The sequence below is a fragment of the Balaenoptera ricei genome, chromosome 1 (genome assembly GCF_028023285.1).
Source record: "Balaenoptera ricei isolate mBalRic1 chromosome 1, mBalRic1.hap2, whole genome shotgun sequence".
In the NCBI taxonomy this organism is placed as follows: Eukaryota; Metazoa; Chordata; class Mammalia; order Artiodactyla; family Balaenopteridae; genus Balaenoptera; species Balaenoptera ricei.
Window position 1 is genome coordinate 8,259,058 of NC_082639.1, and position 22,323 is coordinate 8,281,380.

At 51.9% G+C, this 22,323-nt stretch overlaps 1 protein-coding gene across 4 annotated transcripts in view; it reads right to left on the minus strand.

Moving 5' to 3' along the window:
* The window catches only part of CASZ1 (castor zinc finger 1), a 147,671-nt gene that overhangs the window by 120,767 nt on the left and 4,581 nt on the right, over positions 1-22,323 (minus strand). Inside the window, exon 1 of one of the 4 annotated variants that reach the window (XM_059912808.1) lies at positions 10,596-10,848. The exons of the other annotated variants lie outside the window; for them this stretch is intronic. The gene's annotated coding sequence lies outside the window, so the exon portion shown is untranslated. Of the gene's footprint in view, positions 1-10,595; positions 10,849-22,323 lie in introns of those variants that run through there. 4 annotated transcript variants of the gene reach the window in all.

A 22,323-nucleotide genomic window follows, 5' to 3' on the forward strand; every position in this document is an offset into this window, starting at 1 on the left:
GGAAAGGTCCTACTTCTGGGTCAGAATCCTGTGAACAACCCAAGCGTCTGCCTTCTAAGAACTTAGGCAGATTCCTGCAGGGGACAGGGCACAGGCGAGGAGAGCCTAGGCCTCCCCTGTGGCGAGGCCCGGCCCACGGAGGCCCAGGAGGCCTGGGAGGCTGAGAGCTGCAGTCAGAGGCTGTCCACCCTGAGCCGTCTGGTTCTCACCCTGCTCGGAGACAGAGGTCACACAGGCTTGGTGGCTCAGCCCTTTCTGCCATCGACCACCCAAACTCATTCAGATATTTCCTCTCTCCCTTGCTTTTTTTAAAAAATTTAATGTTCTCTATAATTCATCCGTCCCAGAAGATAATCGATAGAGCCCGTAATGAAAATCTGAGCCATATTTTATGATCCGCTGCAAGCAGAAAGGGCCACATCAGCAGGTCCGGTTTCGGCTCTCCCTATCTGTCTTGCCCACTGCCCCGGGGATTACTTATCCAGCCTGCCCTGCCCACAGCCCCTCACCCAGAACTCTGCCCTTGGCCACCCAGGAGGGTGTGGACCGCCCAGCTGGAAGAGAGGCTTGGACCACCACCCCGGCGTCACCCCGGCATCCCGACGCTCACTCCACGAACCCCAGTCACAGGATGGTCACCCGCCATTCCAGGGTCTTTCTGGAGCTGCCCCCGACCTGGGACCCTGGCATTCCCTCCCTGGAATCTCACAACCCTCTTCAGTCAGGGCCCTTCCAGAAGCCTGAAGACCCTCACCAGGCCCTGGAGGTCTGCGCAGGCCTCAGGGAGCCAGGCCAGCCCCAACCATGGCATTCGCTCCCCACCAAGAAAGGCCACCCTCTCCTGGGGGGTTCCCTGGGGGTGCTCCTAGGAACACCTGGGACCCTCGGGTCAGTGGAGGCGGGTCACGATTGCTCATTATTACTACCTCGAGCACGTCCCTCCTCTCCCTGGTCTCCGCCCTGTGAGGTGAAGGGTGTGGATGAGCCAGCCTGAGGGGACGCACGGGGGGCTGAGAGGGGCAGCCCCCTCCTGCTCTGACAGGGCCCACTGGGGGGGAACAGAGCCCCGCCCCTTGCCCTGGCACCACCACTGGGAGCCAATCAGCACGTGAGGCCCTGCTCCTCCCAGAATGCCTTGCTGCCTGGCACCAATCAGAGAGCGGCACATCACCAGTGCCGGGAAGGGCGACCCCAGAGGGCCCAATCAGAGCCCAAAGGATGCTCCAACATCCCAGGAACAAAGACTGAAACCAATAAGAAGTGCGACTCAGCCATATCGTGGACCACTATGCAGCCATTAACAGACAAGTACAGAAAGCAGGAAACTGGGGAGACAGAACTCATATGACTCTATCGCTTAGAATGCTGTCCAGTAGAACTTTCGACGCTATCCAGTACGGTAGCCGCTGGCCGTGTGTGGCTATGGAGCACTCGAAATGTGGCAGGTGTGACTGTGGAGCTGAATTTTTAATTTTATTTAATTTTAGTTTAAGTTTAAATGGCCACATGTGCCTAGAGGCTACTGTATTGGACAGCACAGGTTTAGAGAGAGAATTTCATCGATATAAAAAATTAAAAAGCCTATTATCTCAAGGCAGTAGAACAATCATTATTAACTACAATAACAGAAATAGTTAATGTTCAAGTATGCTGTGTGTCGGGCTCAGTGCTCAATATTTCATACGGATCATCACGCTGAATCCTCCCCACCCTCCAAGATACATACGATCGTTATCCCCACTTTATAGATGAGGAAACCGAGGTTGAACAATGTTAAGTAACTTACCAAGAGTCACAGCGCTGGGGGGCAAAGCTGGGGCTCAAACCCAAGTCACTCTGTTCACCTAACCTGTACTTTTAACTACACTACATGTTTAAAAATTATTTTCTTCACAGGTTTTTGTATTTTCCAATGAGCCATGAGCATGACTTACAATCAGGAAAAACATGTCTTTTTAAAAAAGACCTTAAAAAGAGGCAAATCCTTTTTCCCCAGGAGGGAAGTTTATGAAGAGATTACTGGGGCCCCTGGCCAGCTGGGCCTCCAGCTTTTGATCAGAGAAAGGAGAAGGCAGTGTGGTCCAAGTCCCCTCTGTCCCTGACCCTCCTATTGCCCAGATGCCCGGTACTCAGGAGGCCTCGGGCCCACAGACAATGCTGGGCCTAGGATCCTCCAGCAGCCAGGCTGCCAGTGGGATCCAGTTTCCTCCCAGCCCCACCCTGGAGTCAGTTCCTGACAGGTTTCTCAGCAGTTTTGCAATCATCACCCAGGTCTGCATCTTAAAGAAGGCAGCAGGCCATGGGGCTGTCTGCAAAAGGCAACACACACCATTCTTACCATGGACCACCCTTTCCCACTACCTTCTAGAACAGCCAGGAACTCGGCCAGCAACCAAACCTGGGACATATTGTCTGCCCTCTGTGGGCATGGAGAGGCTTGTTTTTCCCAAGGGGGGACAGTCATTGCCCCCATTCACCCACTCTTGGGACTGCATCTTGGTTCAGAACAAGGGGGATGAAGAAATTCCCCTTGGAAGACTTCCCGGGTGGCGCAGTGGTTAAGAATCCGCCTGCCAATGCAGGGGATACGGGTTCGAGCCCTGGTCCAGGAAGATCCCACATGCCGCGGAGCAACTAAGCCTGTGAGCCACAACTACTGAGCCTGCGCTCTAGAGCCCACGAGCCACAACTACTGAGCCTGCGCACCACAACTACTGAAGCCTGCGCACCTAGAGCCCGTGCTCCACAAGAGGAGCCACCACAATGAGAAGCCTGCACACCGCAACGAAGAGTAGCCCCCGCTCGCCGCAACCAAAGAAAGCCCGTGCGCAGCAACGAACACCCAACGCAGCCAAAAATAAATAAATAAATTTATTTTAAAAAAAAAAGAAATTCCCCTTGAAAAGTCCGTGATGAAAGAAAAAGGCCCAGCAAGTACTGAGCCCAGCTTGAAATGGAATCAGGGAGGATTCTGAGTTGTTTTTGCTTTTTTTCCATAGCACTAACCTGGAGGGTGGGGGACAGGGAGCGATTACCCCACTTGATCTGGTTTCCATTTCAGCTTTTTATTTTCCCTGAGATGCACAGATAGTTCTGGTTTCGGGGTAGGCAGGATAAATGTCCTTACTTAGAAGGTTTTTATTATTATTATTCTTGTGGATTTTTGGTTCCGTGCTGTCTGCAGTTCTCTGTCATTTCCAATCTACCTTAAGTTCCCCCTGGATTTATATATTTATTTTTGGGGGTTGGTTTCAGGTGCTTCTAGTTTATCAAACAATCAACCCTGTGAGGTACACTGGGTGTTTCCAGAAATTACATCACAAAAAATCATGCAGTTAAAGTGTAAGGGGAAAAGAAAAAACATAGCTGGTGCTTAATTTTGTATTTTAATTAGCGACTTATTGTAAACGTAGACTTTTAAAATGGAGGCGCCTAAGCAAAGCCAGCAAACACGTTTTTCTAATGAATTAATTTCACCTCTTCCCTCCTCCTCTTCCCCCACCCCTCCTCCTCCTTCTCATCCTCATGGCAAATGTCATCTTCCAGATTGTCTTTGCCCTCCTTTTTTTCTACTCCACTTCTTAGTCCTTGCCCAACACATATTAGAAAAAGAATACCCTGAAATAACATCAGGAACCCTGGCACCCAGGACTCTTACAGGAGCCCCGGCTTGCATGACCACGGAAGAAGCCTTGATAGTGAGGGTCCTGGCTGAGGACCCAGCGTGAAGTCTGCCGCAGTGCCCCTTGCTCTGGCCCCAGCCCTGCTTCACTGCTGCCAAAGCCCTCTCTGCTGGGTCCCAGAGATCCCCCTGCTCCTGTCAGTGCCCTAAGCTCAGGAAGGGAGAGAGGAGAAAGCCCAGTGCAGTGCTGAGTGCCAAGGCAACAGGAAGAGGGTGGAGTCGCCGGCCACCTGGAGCCTGAGCAGGAATGAGGTGAAGAGACCTGGAGAGAGAGGGAAGCTCCCGGTGTTGTGAAACCCAAGAGACCTCTGGTTGCCTGGAGGAAGGAGGAGAGGGGGCACGGGAGGGAAAAGGAAGAGGGAACACAGAGCCAGAGAAAAAGAAGCCGAAACTAGAAAGGTCTGGCCAGGTCACGTGGCAGCTCAGAGCAAGGACACATCCATCAGTCCCAAGCACCCCCTGAAGGGTGCTCTACCCCTCATAGAAAGTTCCCAGCTTGGGGGATAGCGGGCAGTGAAGGAGGCTAATTTGCCTCTTTCGGTCTAGTTTCTGGGAGAGAAGGCTGAGGATGGGGACAGAGTTCCCTGCTCCATCCCAGGAAGGGGAGACAAGCCTCAGATGTCCTAGAGAAGGGAAGACCCCCGGAAGCTGCTTCTGCCCATCATCACAAGTGGATACCACGGGGCGCCTCAATGTCGCTGTTCACTGGGGCACATTTGAGCCCTCCTGTCTGTCACCCCAGAGGCCAGGCCAGCTTAATGAGGACAGGTGTCCACCCAGAGCACCGACAGGAGCAAGCCTCCTTCCTAGCGCTCCCAAAACAGCGCAGAGACGCCGTGGAGAAACAGGTTTGCTTTGCAGACTCTCTTCTGGGGCAAGTCAGGGTGTTCAGTACCGTGGGCAAAACCCCACCCTGGCCATTTTTATTTCGAGCAGGAAGAACTGTAACGCTGGGCTCAGGAAGGGCTGTCATTTACCTGCTCCTGCCTCATGACCACACTGGTAGGGGAGGGGGACACTCAAGAAGGCTCTAGAACACCTGGTGGCAGAATCCTGACCCCTACTCCCTAAGATTCCCAAAGAAAGGAAGGAGGAGAGGAGGGAAGAACCTCCTTCCTCCAGGGAGGAAGGGGCTGGACCTCCATGTCATCATGCCCCGGTAGGAACCCGGACCCAACCTCACGACAGAGTCTGTTCGGTTCAGCTTCAATCGGAAAGGAAGGCTCCCATCAAACAGGGGCCGGGCAGGGATGTGGGCACTGAGATTAGGAATTTGGAAAACCATCTGAGGAACCTGGCCCTGGGAAGACAGCAACGGGATTTAATACCTTATCCCGGCTGTCTGGTAAACACCCTGAAGCATCCCCACACTCCGTTAGGCAGCCTCGGATCCTCAGGTGTGCCGGCGACGGGCAGGTAGAGACAGACGTGGGCAGAGACAGGAAGGGGGGCAGTGTAGGCCTGAGGGGTGGGGGGGAGGGAGGAGCTGGCCTGGGAGGATGGGATGGGTGGCAGCCAAGCCAGACAGTCAATGAAACAGCTGACAGGTGCAAGGCAGGGGGGCAGGGAGAAGAGAAAGGTGAGCTGGGGGTTCACAATACTTGGGGATGCCACCGTCACACCCCAGGGGGCTCAGCGGGATGAGAGGCAGAGTCAGAGGCTTGTGGGCCAAAGACCTAAGAGTTCTGGCAGCCTTTTCTCCCACCTAAAGGAGAAACCCAGGCCACAGGCTCCTCCAAACCAAACAGGACAAAGCAGCAAGTGGGGGGCTAGCTTCCAGGGTTTACTGGCCACCTCTGAGAGCAATCTGCTGGTATCCTTTAGGGTCACCCTCTCCCCAACACACGCACACATATACCGCATGCCGAAAAGAATGTCAAATCAATCAGAATGGACCTTCCTTCTACTCCAGGCTGGAGCTGACATGTGACAACAGGTGTTGAGAAGAAGCAGGGAGGGTGGGGAGCAGCCCTGAGCTACTCAGAGGGGACCCGGCTCTCCAGAGATGGCTCAGGGAGAGTGAAGAGTAGACCAGAAGAGAAGAGGTACCCAGGCTGTTCCTTGGGGTCTTCCGGGGCAAACCACCTTTGCTGTGATCCAAGCACAGAGGTCAAGCCTGCCACCTCTACCACCAGGCCCAAGCAGGCCACACCACTAATCCTCTTTTCCCATTTCCATCTGCTCCTTGATATAATTACAGTTTTGGATTGAAATCCACCCAAAGTGTAACCCCCCTGCCTGATGCACTCTCCCTGCTCTCAGAGAATCGGGAACCATTTCCAAAGCTAAAAGACGCACCACTTTTAAATGTTTTCATCTCTGGTTTCTTTCAGCAACACTCTCAAAGCTGTCCTGGCCATCTCCACTAGCACTGGCCCTCCCTCTCTGCCCCCTCAGAACCACAGGGCCTCCCGTGTTCCCAGCAGTGGGAAGGAAGAGGTTCCTGGCTTGTTATGGGTCCGGGCTTGGAGTCCCTTGCCTTCTGCACATCCTCTAAACCCCACGATCCCAAGAAATCCCACCCATAGCCCCTTGATCCAAGTGCCCCAGATGGAGAACTTTCCTACTCCAAACATAATCACATGGAACGCTGGCCCTGCTGCTGGAGGCCGGCCTGACCCTCAGACATTTCCCACCACCCAAGTCAATGCAGACCCCTCTGCTCCAAATGCGAGCCTGCAGGCCCTCTAGGAGCCACCAGGAGAGGCTGGGAGCCTGTGCCCACCCTCCCCTGCCCCAGTGCCAAGTTCCCTGCAGCCCGAGAGCAAAACGCTAACACCCAGAGCTCACACCGCCTGCAGTCAAGGGAAGCCTCAAGTGTCTTCTGCCGCCATTTCTGCTCCAGTTTTTCAACTCTGGCTTTGCCAGTATCAACAGTTTGAATCTTTGCATTAAACACACACGCGCGTGCACACACACACACACACATCACTCTCGAACAGGGAGCAAAAACACATAGAGAAAAACCCCACAAGACCTAGGGCTGGGGCTGGAAACCAGCATCACTGGCTCACCGTTTCCCCCGCACCAGGCAGGCAGCCAGAGAACCAGGGCAATACAAGCTACAGACCTCGCCAGACATTAGACCACTTGTTCGGGTCCCTACCCTTTGGAAGCTGGTCCCCCAATGCAGCGCTTTGGGCCATTGCTGCTGATAATTTTTCAGAGATAAACAAACCGGTTTGGATAAAACAAGAACCAACCTGAATTCTTTACCCAAAACTCAAGATGAAACTCTCTCATCATCCCTTTCCTTCCCTTCTCCACCTTCCTGTGCTATCATCCAGTTCCCTAAAATTCAGACAACTTGATTTTTTTAAAGAAAATTCAGTCCTCTAGACTTTTTTGTTCATGGACACTACCATTTGGTCCAACTTGAAGAAATGCTGGCTTTTTGAAAACATCCTTTGTCCAGTTTCTCAAGTATGCCCGGGTCAGAAAGAAGAATGGAGAAGGGGATTGTGCCGGGGAGTCTCTGCCAGACTGGTGTCTGGCCTGGGTCTTTTTCCCTGGCTCTTTTTAGGCTCAGTGTCTTTCTTTCACATTCCCATGGCTCCCCTAAACCTGCAGCCCCTTTAAAAAGGGTGTTGTGTAGACTGGACACCTGGTCTACCCCTCCTTTGGAGTAGCAGAGGAAAGAAGTTGCTCAGTTCCCCTTGGGGGTTCACCAGGTTAACTGAGGCTCAATGTCAAGACAGGAAGGAGGCCAAAGGGCAGAGAGGAAAGACACAGCCCTGAGGTCTGAGGCCACGTGTGTCTCCCTGCAGGCTCAGTGTGTGACGTGTCTGCTGACAACCATTGTCATTCATGCCTGACACACCCTCACCCACCACCCCGTCCCACCCAATCATACCCCCCATGTCCCCCCAGCCTCTCTGTGGGGCATTCTGCTTTATGCCCTAAGCTAGTCTGGAACCTCTGCCAGGGCTCCCGCCTCCCAAGTCACCATCAGTGGGGTCTGCTAGGTCCCTGTAGCTAATTTACACCCGTCAGGGTATAAAATAGCAGAGGCATAAATGAAAAGTCCAATTTCTTCAAATTTGCATTGTAAAACCATCCTTCAACTTCCTTGAAATAAATTTTACTATTTTATTAGTGCAAACAAAATGGTAATAAAACACTAATACAGCGCCTTGTATCCAGGGGAAGAGCTAAAATTAACATAGAGCGAGCAGTGTTTGCTATTACATTCAATTACCTTTTTACTTGAGATTTACATTCTCATCCCCTTAATCTCCATAGTAGTGGCTTCAAAATCATCCCTCCCAGGCTCTGCCCTTCCGGAGCCACCACAGCTGGAAGCCAGGCCTCCTGCCCAGATGGTGCTCACGCTGGGCATGGCGCCTGCCCCTTTCACCACAGCTGCCTCTTGTCACAGGGTACCACTTCTCTCCCCTGCTCTTAATTTTCTCACGTCTCAGCCTCTGAGTACTCAAACCAAAGGGCTCTGACACGAGCCACATTCAGACATGCAGTTATCAGTAAGCAGGTGCACGGGGCATGGGCCGGGGGCATTGCTTGATGAGCCTCTAAAGGCTGTCCCCGGCACAAGAAAGGGGCAGGGAGCTAGCTCATGGGAGCCCTGGGAAAACTGGCATCTCTGGTTTGACAGGTTTGCTGCATGGCGCAGCTGGGGACTCTGGATTGTGGCAGGAAGCTCCGCCGTCCAAGGAAGGGACGAGGAACCACTGGGTCCAGGCTCTTACTCTATCCATAGACAGCAAAGCTGAGGTCTTGGGAAGTGGCTGCTTGTGGGTGACAGAGGTGGGGCTAGAACCCCCTCATCCTGTCTCACCGTCCAGCACACGTTCCTCAGCAGAGACAGTCCCTGAAACCAGAAGACCAGTCACCTAACCACAGCCACAGAGCGTCTGACCCACCAGGAGGGTCCCTTTGTTTCCTGTAAGTGGATGCAAGCAGGATTCCTTGTCCTTGGGGACTGGTCAGCCTTGCCCTGAGCCATCGGGAGAGATGACCATGTTTCCAAGTGGCACAAAGACTCAGTCCTGGTTCCAAATCTGTCACTGACTAGCTGTGTGATCTTAGACAAGGTACCTCCCCTCTCTGGGCCTCAGTTTCTTCATCTGTAAAACAAGCACAATCATCCCTGTGCTGCCTTCTCAGGAATGGTCACAGTGACTGAAAGATCAGGAAGTCACATTAAAGCCCACGTAGCCTCGGAGGTTTGACAGCAAATCCGCTTCCGAGATGGCCTCGGCAAGGGCAGACGGGAGCCCTGGAATAAGGTCGACAGCGCTGGGATCCTCATCAGGGTCTCAGACTGGGGCACCTGAGTTCCAGGCCAGGCCACCTCAGACCGCTGTGACTCTGCCTTTAACCCACAAGCCTCCTTCTCTTACTGGTCACCCTGTTGCCAAAGAGCCTGGATTATTCCTACAAAATCCTTTGAGCTAATTCTGAAGAAAGAATTGCCAATCAGCCCAGGGTCTGGGCTGCCTGACAGGTTCACTAGGAGAACTGGTTTGGGGGATGGGGAAAAGGTAATATGGGAAAAAATAGATGTAAGCCCCCATTAATTTTACTTGGCCTGGCTATTACGACTGGGGGAAAAAGTGATTACGACTAAAGGGGACACACGTACACACAATCACAATCACCCACAATCATATCACAATCACACAACCTCACATATAATTACTTACACAATCAATCTCTCACACACAATCACACACACAATCTCACATACACAGTCACACACATTCATACAATTTCACACAACCATTCACACAAATCACTCACACAATCTTACAAACAACCATATACAATCACTCACACACAATTTTACACATGTACAACACATGCAACCACACAATCACGCACACACACACACAACTACACACACACACACCCATTCCCAATTCTCTCCTCCCAAGGTCTTTCTTCCTAAATCTTATTCTTAAAATGTCTTCCAATGGACACAGGGAGGAACATTCTGGTCCAGACTGGTACAAGGCAAACCTGTCCTCACCCCTGATTCACATGAAATTCTGAACACTAGCACAGAGTTGCTTCTGGGACACCAGGAGGTCGGAAACTTCTTTAAACCCAACCGGAAGTGAGGGCAAAGGCTGTTGGCAGTTGGGCGGTACTGGCTAGAACAGCCAAGTGAAACGTTCATGTTCACCAGAGCCCAACCTGGCCGTCCTTGCTCCGGCCCTTTCTGCCTGGGTCCCTCCACTCCCACCCCCGTCAAGTTCTAGCCCAGAGATGAGTGTCACGAAATAGCTTTCTATGTTCCACAAACAAAAGGCAAACCCCCCTGCAAGAGGCAACCCCACGCACAAAACGTGAGGCGTTTTATTCGGTTCAAACTGGTCCTCTGCATTTTTTCCTCCTTATTTTTTTCTCCCCACTGGGGAAACAAAAGAAAGTTTGTTGTTGAGGCTCAAACGTTTCTTGGGCCTTGTCCGAGTTCTACCTTGTTTTTCTTTTCCTTTTTGTCTGCCCCCCACTCCACCCCGCCTTCCCTGCCTCCCCACCTTGAATAAATAAAGCACCCGAAGCTGGCACAGGCTGGTAAGGAAAGTACAAACTATCTCATAATTTTATAATTTTTTTTTTTTAATACACTGGCCTAGGGTTTTGGGCAAAGGACAAAAGCTATTGTTGAACAGCATAACACGAAGGTCTGAGTCACCGATACGCCTCGGCTTCTGGAGATCTCATAGGTTTCTGGGGCTGGCACAGCCGTGGGTGCAGGCGCCCTCTTGCCTGGCACTGTCCCGCCCCCTCCCCCTCCCCAGGGCCCCCTACTGGGCCCCCTACTGGGCCTACAGGTTGGCTTTGTTGGTTTTTAATCATGGGGGGAATTTAAAGAAAATGTTGTGAAATAAAAAACAAATCACCGTCGTCCCATCACCCTTACTCTATCATCTTCATTTCGGAGGATTACCTTGCAAGCTTTGTCCATACGCATTTGCAATTTTTATATAGTTTCTATCATGGCGTTCACAATACTTGGCCTTCAGTGTGTTGTTTTGTTTATTCACTCACGTAATAAACATTTTTCCATGTTTCGAAATCATCTGCAGGATCATTACTTGCATAGGTGACAGTATTTCTTCTGTCGTGTTATTCTTGGGCTGACGCTATGAGGCGAGATGGGGAGAAGGGGGCCGGGGAAGACCTCTCCTTGAACTGGATCATTTATCCACATGATTCGAACCAAGGTGGGGGCTTTGCCTGAGTGATCCAGATCACCTTGACCGTGGGGGCCTGGACTTGGAGTGTGTACCTGGAGGAAGGTGGAGGGAGCTCCACTGAAACCCTGCCCATCCTGTGCAGGGCCCCGAACGCCCGGGCCCCCGTGCCCAGAGAGATGCTGCTTCTAGCAATGGCCTTCATCCCCATGCTGACCTTCACCGCCCCCCCAAACTGCACTTCCTCTTTATAAAGCGCCCTGGCAGCAAAAGGCCCATGACAACACTCGGCTCTCCATTTTTATATCTGAATATCTCAAAGCACTTAGCAGAGACTTTCATTTTCTCATTACCCCAAGGAGAGGAGGTCATTCGGGAAAATGGTACAAATATTCCCATTTGTCAAAAGCAAGAAGGAAGTGAGTTAAAAGGAAAATTCTACCACTTAACTGAGCAAAACCAACCCAGGAGGGAATACAGGGGTCTTTTTCACCACCCCATTCACCCAGTTTGCTTTCTCCAGTGCAACTTCAGGAACCTCATTACCGAAAAGATGGCTCCGGGCCAAAACCAGGTTTCCATTTTGCCGAGAATCAATCACTCTCCAGCGGCCCCAGCTCAGGAGACCCTCCCATCTCATCCTGGGTCTCAACCCAAATGATATTCTCTTATGATTATAATTATGTAAAATGTATATTACATACATATATATATACAGACAGCAAAGGAAAAAAACACAGGAAGGAAAAACACTAAATACTAAATGAAGTGGTGTTACCATAGTTCAATTATGGGTGAATTTTCTTCCTTTTACGTATTTTCAAAAACCGTTTAAAATAATGGTTATATTTTCCCAGTGTAAGGAGAAAAGCATGCGTGTCAGAGTCATATCAATCTGCATTCAAACTCCGATTCTCCTTTAACCAGCAGGGTGAACTCAGGTAAATGACTTAACCTCTCTGAGCCTTATTTCCTGATTGGGACAATGGGAATCGGACCACTACCTGCCTGTGTCCTTCAATCCCACAGAAAGTCACAGCACAGCATCTGACACATAGTTGGTGCACGGTAAATGTCTACTTCCTTCCTCTTTTAATAAAATGAAAATGTAAAACCAACTCAGCTTGCTTGCTGACCCTTGGAGACAAAAGCAGGACGCTTTACCTCCTCCCCGACTCCCTCCACATCCGTCATCCTTTCACGTGTCTCCCCTTGCCCCACCCCCAGCAAGGCCCCCGCACACAGATCTGAGGATGCTGGTCCTGGCTCTCCTGTGACTCACCTGGAGGGCGAGGAAGGGCGCTCTGGGATGAGAGGACGAGCCCCTCTCTGACCCCCTCCCCCAGGACCGGCCCAGGCGAGTCCCTCCGGGAGCAAACAGGCCTCGTGCAAGGACCCGGAGGACACAGAGGGTGATCCCCGGGTTTGAACCTTTGCTGGCAGCCGCCCTCCAGGAACAGGTGCCAGGCTGCAAAGGCCACCTGCACCTGGGGGAGAGCAGGGGCCACGCTCCCGACTCTGAGGAGAAGCCAAAGAGAAGCAAGATGGTGCCAGCGTCTGGGAGGCGGTTCCTCCCTGGGACAGGCAGGCCAGGCCAGCCCAGGGGCTGCCCCCTTGGGGATCCAAGAGTCCAGCCCTGGGCATGGCAAGCCTCCTCCCTGCTCCCTCCAGGGCTCCGTACTGGACCAACACGTTTGCTTTGCTGGTTTGGCAAGTATGCTTCAGCAAAATTCCAGGGGCCACAGCCACTGGGCCACGGCTCCAGCCTGGCCTAGGGTGTCCTGGAGCCCGAACACAGGGACAGGCCTGAGCCCTCCCCCTTCCTGCCTTCCTGATGACAGATGGGGAGGACGGAGTAGTAACAGTAATAGTAGCAATAATAGCTCCCCTTTGTTACCATGTGCCAGGCCTTGTGTCAAGTGCCTTACCAGCATTATTTCATTTAATCCTTGCAGCAACACCATACTATAGGCACTAGCCTTTAGGGAGGCGCCTAAAGTCGCAGCACTAATAAATGAGGGACTAGGGATCTGAACCTGTGCATCTGACCACTGTTCTCTGGTGCCTCCGCATGGGGGCCTCTCCCAGCACAGCTGCTAAAGTAACGACACTCCACCAGGACTTTTCCAGAAGGGGGCCCCTGGGAGGCATCCCCAGCCATGGGGGGATATATACACCCCAAAGAGCAGGCTGGAATTCTGCCAGAATGAGTGCTTCTCCTTGCCTCTTGCCCCCCAAGAAGAGGAGAGATGCCACACCTCCACCGAGAGAGGGCAGTCAGACTAAAAAGATGCCATTTTACAAATATGGGGTGACTGGAGGAGCATCTGCGAGGTGGCAGTATTTCCCTCCCTGGCTCTCTTGGTAACGTTTAAGTGGCAGGGGGGTGGGGGTCTAGGGACACGGGACCATTGGCAAGAGCCAGGTAGAAATAAATATCTGTCAGCTGATGTACCGGTGTGGACATGGTGGAGACGGAAAATACGGGGGGGCAGGGCCCACGGCACATACGAACCCTCAAAATCGCAAGCCTCCCTTGCAAACCAGGGATGATGCCAATTCCAAATGGTGCACCTTTTCTTTTCAAATTAAAACACGTCTCTGATGTGGGGCTGGCCGTGGGGAGGGCACCAGACAAGATCCCTGCAGCATGGGCCACCAGCTCCCCAGCTGCCAGCAGCAGGTCCATGGAAGCTGGTGGAGCCCAGCAGGGTGGGGGCCGGGTGGGCCACCCGAGGCAGACAGTCTCCAATCGTGCTGAGCACAGCACATCGCTTCATTCAGGAACCCAGAGTGAAATGTACAGCTGGGTCTAGAGTTGATTCAGCCCTTAACTCGTTCGGGATCGCTGGCGGAGCCACGGAGGCGAAGGGGAGTTTGGGGGTGGGGTGGGGTTACAGCAACCTGCGGGAGGGGGCTAGGCCATCCCTGGAGAAGGGGGCAGGAGGCTGCGGCAGAACCCCGGCTGATGACGTTGATACACACCAAAAGGGATCATAATTATTTTCAAACCCCTTGTCAAAACCAAACAAGCATTGGGAGTTCAGGGAGGGCTGAGCGAGTGTGTGTTAGGTGGGGGGTACGGGCAGGGGAGCTTGTTTTCTACCCATTGCCAGATTTTCATTTACTGTCAGCTCCAATCCGTTCGGAACTCACTGACTCAATTGCCTTTTCACGGGGAAAGGAGCCTGCACAATGCAGGGGACTTTTCAGCTCCACATTAGCACACAGGGCACTGGGCAATTTCCAGGAATAAACACACACGTCCCTCCCAGAGGCCGCCAACCCCACCTCCACCCGCAAACAACCCAGCTAGCCCTGTCAGGGCCACATCTGCTCTCCCCCATTTTCCCCCCAAAACTATTTTTTTTTAATGTAGTTTGGCCCATAGAGAAGAGTGTGTGTGTGTATGTGTGTGTGTTACACACACACACACGGGCACGCTTATACATGTGTTGGAAGGGGTAGGGGGTCTAATTCACAAGTATAATACAAAGGCCTGCAAGAGTTAATTCTGGGGCAGTTTCAGCTCTTCCTTGTGCCGGAACAAGGAGGGATGGGGAGAGATGGAAAGAAGGGATCCAAATTGGGATCTCAGAAGAAAGGGGTCTGGGAGGGGGCTCATTTAAAGTGCTGATTATGGAGAAATCAGCATTTGGTCAAGCAGTGTCCCTAAGAACTTAGCAGCCACAAAAGCTATTCAATAATCATTATGAAAATAATATCAACAACTATAATTATAATGATTATAATAAGAGTGGTCCCCATTTCTCAAGTGCTCGCTGTGTGCCCAGCACTAGACTAAGTGCTGACACCCATCAACTCAGTTAACGATCGCAAGGACCCAATGAGATGGGTACTATCCACCGTTAGCCCAGTTCCACAGGGTCAGAGAGTTAAGACCCCTGCCCAAGGTCACAAAGACAGTAAGTGGGAGAAGGATTTTAACCCTGTTCTGCTGAACTCTAGCCCCACCTGCCCTGGGAGAGAGGAAACATGCGTGGAATCTATACAGAAGGCAGCCCCAGCAGGACGGAGGCCTTGGCTCCAGACAGGGAGGTCCCTTTGACATGTGGGTACATCCCAGCCGCCCATCACCAACCTCCTTCGCTGTCCCTTGGGGGCTCATCCGTTTAGCCCAGGCTCTGAGGGAAGCACCCTTCTGTCCAATAGAACTTTATGAGACAGAAACGTTCCTTCTCTGTGCTGCATGCTATGGAGGACTTGAAATGCGGCTAGCTCACGGAAGAACTGAATTTTTTTTTTGGGCTACGCCGCGCGGCTTGTGGGATTTTAGTTCCCCCGACCAGGGATGGAACATGGGACCTCGGCAGTGAGAGCCCGGAATCCTAACCGCTGGACCGCCAGTGAATTCCCGAAGAACTGAATTTTTCATTTAACTTAATCTAAATTGCCACATGGGCTAGTGGCTACTGTAGTGAACAGTACAGATCCAGAATCCCTCTAGCTAGCCCTTTCCTTCCCAGCCCAAGAGCTATGTTGGAAATACATGAAAAGTAACCGAAGACAGAAACCTGGCCCAAGACACCCACCTTAGCCACCAAGCATCTCCTCCACTCTGTCATGGTCTTTCAAAAACCACTGGTCTGCCTCCAGCTAATCTGTCTCCCTCCCTCCTTTCCGTCTTTCTTTCTTATCTTTCCTTCCTTCCTTCCCTTCTTCCCTCCCTCTCATTCCTTCCTTCTGTTCCTCCATTTCTTTTCCCTCTCTCCTTTCCTCCCTCCCTCCCTTCCTTGCTTCCTTCCTATCTTTCTTTTCTCCCTCCCTCCCCTCCTTTCTTTCTTTCTTAGAAAAAAGCATCAGTTTAATTAGATAAATCCTCAGAGCACGTGGCCTGGAGTTCGTCATGGAAATTAACCTGCTCCCAGATCTCAGATAGTGAAACAAGAACCGGGGTGTTTGGGCATAGCACAGTGAAATGGGAGAGGCCCGTGGAGTTTCATACACCTCATCTTCCATAAGTGCCCCTCGCCCCTCCGGTGCTCCCGCTTCACAGCCCCCATGCCCTTGCCTCCTTAGGTCACTGCCGCCAGGCCTCCTCTGTTTCTGCTCCGGGCCCTTCCCTCCCCACCTCCACCCATGCCTGGGGAGTGCCCCCCCCCCCCCGGGAGCAGGATCACCCAAGGGTGGGCTTAAACCTTGGCTCCATCCACATGACGCCCCTGCCCAGCTACCCTGGCTAGGCCCTCTTGCACTCCAGTTAGCTCCAGGTCATCCAGGGACTCACCTGAGGCTTGGCCCGAGGCTGGTCTGTTAATCATCTGATCCTTATCCTGTGGTCCCTACTGTGTGCTGCTCGCTGGGCTAAGCTCGGTTTCATGAAAGAAAGCTTGACATCAACCCTCAGCACGTGGCAGCTACAATCACTATCCTCTCACCTAATTCTCACAAGGTAGAAATTCCAACTCCCATTTTACAGACATGGAAACAAAGAATTAAAGGAATTCATTTGCCCAGTTGAGAGAAACAAAATTCACACCGGGCTCAGCCCGACTCCAGCAGCAGCTCTTAACCCTCTGCCAGCCACATGTCTCCACCACAGCAGAGCCTCTGCACACTCGCGGACCCCGGGGACCCCCGGCATTCAGCACTAGGCTCCCGGGCCACAGGAACACAGGTGGAGGCCACCGGCACCCGGAGTGAGTTCCCAGGGTCTGCCCCCACCCTACCCCTCAAGCTCCAGGAACAGCCAATCTGGCCACAGTGGAAGAGAGACCAATGGCCCCTGCCCCACTTGAGCTCTGACTCTGAAAGTGCGCACAGTCTTACTTCTCATCCCCTTCTGATTCATCACCAAAAATACCAAGGCAGCCCAGAGAGGTAAAACACAAAATTCAGAATTTCCAACCAACACCATCGTGCACCACCCCTACCAGGGTCCCAGCCCCCAGATACGTAGAGAGCGGCTGCCCCACGCTCCCATCCACAACACTCCCTGGAGGGCAGCAGATACGACCACACTCACTCCAACCTGGGTCTGGAAGACACTTTACACGTCATACCGTATCTAATCCTCACACCAACCCCACAAGGTAGGTCCTGTTATCCCCATTTTACAGGTGAGAAAACTGAGGCACAGGCTAGTTAAGTAACCGACGTAAGGGCACGACTTTGACCCCCCAGCTAGCTGGCTCCAGAATGCATAATCTACAATATACACAGCTCCTCACTGAATCCATGGCTCAAAACAGGTAAGCACACCGCACATCCTGAATGGGCTCCCCCACCCTGCCTGAAAAGCAACACCCACCCCCAACTCAGCCCCAAGCTCCCAGCGATTTCTGTGACTTGTTTTGGGGCTTAATATTGTGTTTTTGAGATTCATCCAGGTTGATACATTTAACTGTTCATTTTCTAAAGACTGAATTACACAACTTATTTACCACCCTCCCCCCCCAAAAAAGAACCAACCCACAACCTGGTACAAAAATGCAACCCCAGCACCACACAACATCCAGGCTCAAAGCTTTCTGGAATGGAATTCATAGGTGTCCCCTTTGAGACTAATACCATATTATACAAAACGGGCTCATCTGACATTGGGGGCACCCTGCACTTGACAACGCGACCATGATAAATTCTTCATCACGCTTAATTATTTCAAAGGACTTTCACAGCTACAAGCCCAGCCGACGGTCAGGGCAACCCTGTGAGGGCAATAGTGTTAGAGGCCATTTGATAAGAGAAGAAACTGAGGCTCAGAGAGGTCGAATGACTTGCCCAAGGCCACACGATGATTTACTGCAGAATCAGAACTGGAATGGGGTCTCCTGATGCTTACAACTAGACCTCAGGGGAGCTCTGGACCACCTAAGTCTTACCCTGTCCCCTCATGCCAGACCAGGGATGCTGGGGCTTGGCCCATGGTCACCCCACCCACCAAGGATCAGATTTCCCTGAAATTCCCAAAGAAGCCTCCAGGACTAGTGGGCCCGGAAATGGGCCTCACATAGCGAGCTGCACAGCTGAGCTCCCCGGGGGCGAGGGGGGCAGGCAGAGCTGGAGATGCTGGCACAGCCCCCGTGGGTACTCTGCCAGCAATTAGTGCTGGGGAAGGGTGCCAGCCTGGCAGAGCTAATTCCCCCACCCCGTCTTCTCATTTACACACACATATACACACACACACACACGCACACATACACAGGCTTACCCACCCCGAGACCAGCAGCAGAGAGGCAGCGCAGCTTCCTTTCGGTAAATCTCGTCAGCAAGGCACACGCAGGGCACGCAATTTGGTCATTACTGCTTTTAAACAGCAGAAAAGCAGAATCCACCCGCCATTAACCCGTCCTGCTCTCCCTCCGGGCGTCACCAGCTCAGTCATCAGCCTTCATCTCTTAACTCCCACGCACCCCCTTTTGCATGCTCCCCAGAAGTTACTCTCCAAAAGAAAGAGTTTAAAAACACACACACACAAAAAAAACCTGACTACAGTAAGTCAAACCTGAATTGTGTCTCCCTGCCCACCACTGTTCCTAGAGAAAACAATCAGTGGTTCTGACATGACCTTGGCTAAGACCCTTCAAACATCCCAGGAACCCGAGACAATGCCAGCCGGATGAGGGGGAGGTGGCCTTTGGCCCAGAGAAGGGCAACTACCTATCAGGTGTGGTGCTTCAGATGGGCGCCTAAGCGTTGGCCCTGATCCACCTGCGGGGGCCCAGTGGGTGTCACAGTTTGACATGGCTCTGCTCTCCAGGTACTGAGGCCGGCAGGGGTGGGAGTGGCGGTGAGAACTGATTTTGCCTCATCACTGCCCCCCTCCCCCCTATAGTCCTGGAGAATTGGAAAGAAGTCCACCAGAGCAAGGGACCCTAGAGGGTCCTTGGCTGGGTTTATAAGATCTGTGAAACCCCTCCAAGTATGTGCAGTATTTATACTTATGAGATTTTTTTATTAAGAGGATTCTCCAAGGGGGCACATGAACTCAAAAGGGGAAGAAGCAGAGACTGCCCTCCCCCCCACCATGGGCTCAGCAGTGCCTCATGCCCAAGCGGCAGAGAACACAGGGCTGAGCTCCAACTGGCCCTCGTGTAAGTGGCCCTGACCGGCTGCCTTCCCCCCACGGAAGCTGCCCCTGGCCTCCTCCTCGCCTTGCCTGGAAGCTGCTCATTGGGAGCGCGGGCCGCAGGAGCCATGCCATGGCCCCTGGGCCCGTGCCCACTCGCCCTCCTGCCGGTCAGCCAGGGCTGCCCGGACCCGGCAGAGGACGGGCACAGCGGAGCCCACCAGCGGGGAGGAGAGAGGAAGCCAGCGGCTGCTCGTCTTGGAAAACCTCGAAGATCCTCTAAGCCACCTAGTGTCCGGAGCTGAGCTCTGGCCGCTGCTCTGTCCCTCCCGCTTCCCAGAGCAGACAATGCAAGGGAGCCAGAACGAGCAGGACAAGACCCCGGGGCCTTCTCCGGGAACCCGAGGCCAGGGGGCAGGGGCTGAGCTGGCTGGGGAGCCCGTGCCCAGGAGGGAGCAAAGGCCCTGTGGCCCCTGGCCTCCACCCCAACCCAAAGCAGGGCAGGCCCAGGGTAGAGGTTCCCATCACCCCTGCTCCTTGTCCCAGCAAGTCACCCTCTCCTGGAGATCCCCAGTGTCATCTCTGACACCATCTCACTGGGGCTCCTCTGGGTGTCCCCCACCCCAGCTTCCAGGCCTCTTGCAGAGCCCCCCAGATCCTGGGCCTGCCACTCTCCCAGGGCTGCTTGGGCCCCCTCCCACCCCCTCCTCTGCTCTCTCTTTTCTCTGTGTCCTCAAGACTCCTCTCACCTTGAGAAGTGTTAGGATTACCCAGCATTTACACTCAATGCTCTCCTTTATTCCTTAAGACTTATTAAGAATGATAATGAGTTCCGAAGGAGCCACACATCTCCCTCTCTCTCTCTCTTCTCCATCCTTCCCTCTCTCTCTCTCTCTCCCCGCCCCCCCCCATCCCCCTCCTTTGCTCTCTTTCTCTAGGTATCTTTTCCACCAAAGACACACAGGACAAATCCAGACCAAAAGGAAAAAAAAAAATTCCAACAATATGGAACAAGGGCACTTGAGGATTTATATTCAACAAATCCCTCTCTCGTCTTCCCTCTCTCCAGTTGTTCTCAATTATTCAGATAAAAACAAAAAACAAAAAACAAACTCCCCCTTCCCTTCCCACTGTCCCGGCCACCCTGGCTCTGCTGGACTTTGAACAGGGGGAACAGGAGAAGGCCCGGCCTGCCTGTACCCCCTTGTTAACGTGCAGCTCTTACACGGTTGATTAATTTTTGCAGAATTTACGACAGGCTTTAGCTTCCCCCCCCACCCCCGCTCCCCCGACACTGTGGCCTCCGAACCACAGCAACTTAACTTGGTGAAGTTGAAGGGGGCAGAGATGGGGGTGCCCACCCTGTCCAGTGGTCTCACGTGGCTGGAACCACGGGCCACCTGGCAACAGAAGGAAGACGCACTGATGCCAAAGGCCAGGCAGCAGACAGACCCGCTCATGGAGCGGCGTGGCACCCACAGGGGAGACCACCAGGCAGCCAGAAGCCACGGCTAACTTTTGGCGATTTGGGATTTTTAAATTCCAAAATGAGGAAGCCAGCAGAAAGTAGGCAGAAGGGAAACAAACGCTCCCTCGGAACTGAAAAGGATGCCCACGTTCGCGCCCACCCACACACCACGCATCCCGGCAGAGGGACCGGCCTTATCGGTCTGCCGGGCTGCCCTTCAGAGAAGGGGAAGAACAGATCCTAATGAAATTACGGTTTTTAAAATGTCTATAAATTAAATCTCTCTCTCTCTCTCTCTGTGAATCTCCCCCTGAGCTCCCTCCTCTACAAGGCTTGTTTGCCTCTCCTCTGTTCCCTCTGCTCGCGTCTGTTTTTCTGATATAGACATCAAGAGGTTACGGGCTCAATTACAAGTCCGCTGGAGTCTCAGCATCAGACTTGCCTGGCCTTCTCTTCTCCTCTTCAGAAACCAGATACCAAATAAATCTCTCTTCTGCTTTATATTTTTATTTTTAATGCCAAAAGCCTGAAGATTCATTCAGTTGACTCACAGCCTTTTTTAACTTACTTCAGATGGGGGAACTATCCTTTTTCATTGTGTCCAGGTATAAATATAATATAAATGCTTTCCTCTTTATTTCATTCCCCTTTCTTAAGGACACACACAAATCCTTGGCTACACCTGAAATTTCAAAAAGAGGGGCAACAGCATATAAATGTGCCTAATTAATGCATGTCTGTTGCGGGGCTGCTGGAGAATATCAGTTGGACACATAGGATATTTCTAAAGTTACCGGGTGACATCATAAGGCTTATTAGCAAAAGGTCCATTTGAAAAGGGTGGAACATAAATGGTGATTTTTTTTTTTTTTAAAGGAAAACATTGCTTCTACCCTCCCCGATATGGAAGAGAGATGGGCCATCTATATCATTTTACATCCTCAAAAGCTGCCCACCCCCCCCAAAAAGAAAAAAGTTTAAAAATCCAAGTCATAATCAATCATCATAGCTGTTGATTCCTGAGAAGCAGAAACCAGCTCTGAGTTGTAGGTCTAAGGGGAAAAATCAAAAACAAACCCCTGCTATAATGCTGGAAATACTAACCAGAAGGGATTCCAAAAGGCACTTTTCTAGGAAAAAGCACTTGAAACAAAGGCTGGAGAAAGCTGAAGTTCAAGGTGAATTGAAAAGAAAAACTTTGTCTTTCCAATTAACCAGACTGGGAAAAGGGGGCGGGGTGGGGGGGGGCGGTGGGGACGGGACATTACTACCGACTCATTAATTCCTTCCTTGTACACAATTTAATTAAATTCCGCTAAATACAGGAGAAATACTCATTTTGGAGTGCCTCCCCCCCACCTCAAAAACAAATTCCTTCAGGTTACTCCCCCCATGCCAGCACTTCCCCTGCTGTACAACCTTCAAATGGATTTCCAACCCAGGCGTGGACTGCACTGCCCTCGGCTGCAAGAATGACAGCCTCATATGTCTGAAAGCTGACACTTTAGCTTTTAAAAGAAATGGGGGAAAATAAGCTGTTGACTTCTTGGTTAAAGTATTTTCTTGTTCTAACTCATGTTCTTATGTCACTGGGCTAAAAACGAGAGAGAGAGAAAGAGAGAGAGAGAGAGAAGAGAGATATGACTTTCCTTGAATGATCTGTTTAACCTAAGCCAGAGGAAAAAAAAGAAAGTCATTAATTACTTATGTGAGCTATTGCTTCAGAAAGACAATAAACCTGCCCGGTCGCCATGGATATGACATATTTGCTCTGAAAACAACACAATAATTAGCAAAGGGGAAAGATACAAGGAGAATATGCAAACTCGTGAGTTTAAAGCCACAGTGCTCTTTTCTACCGGTAAGCCTGTTCTGTTTGCAATCCAAATCAAACACATTTTTAAAATATAGCAGAGAGGGAAATAACAGGAATGGGTCCTCTCTCCTCTGAGCTGAGAAGTAACAACCACTCCACCCTCTTCCA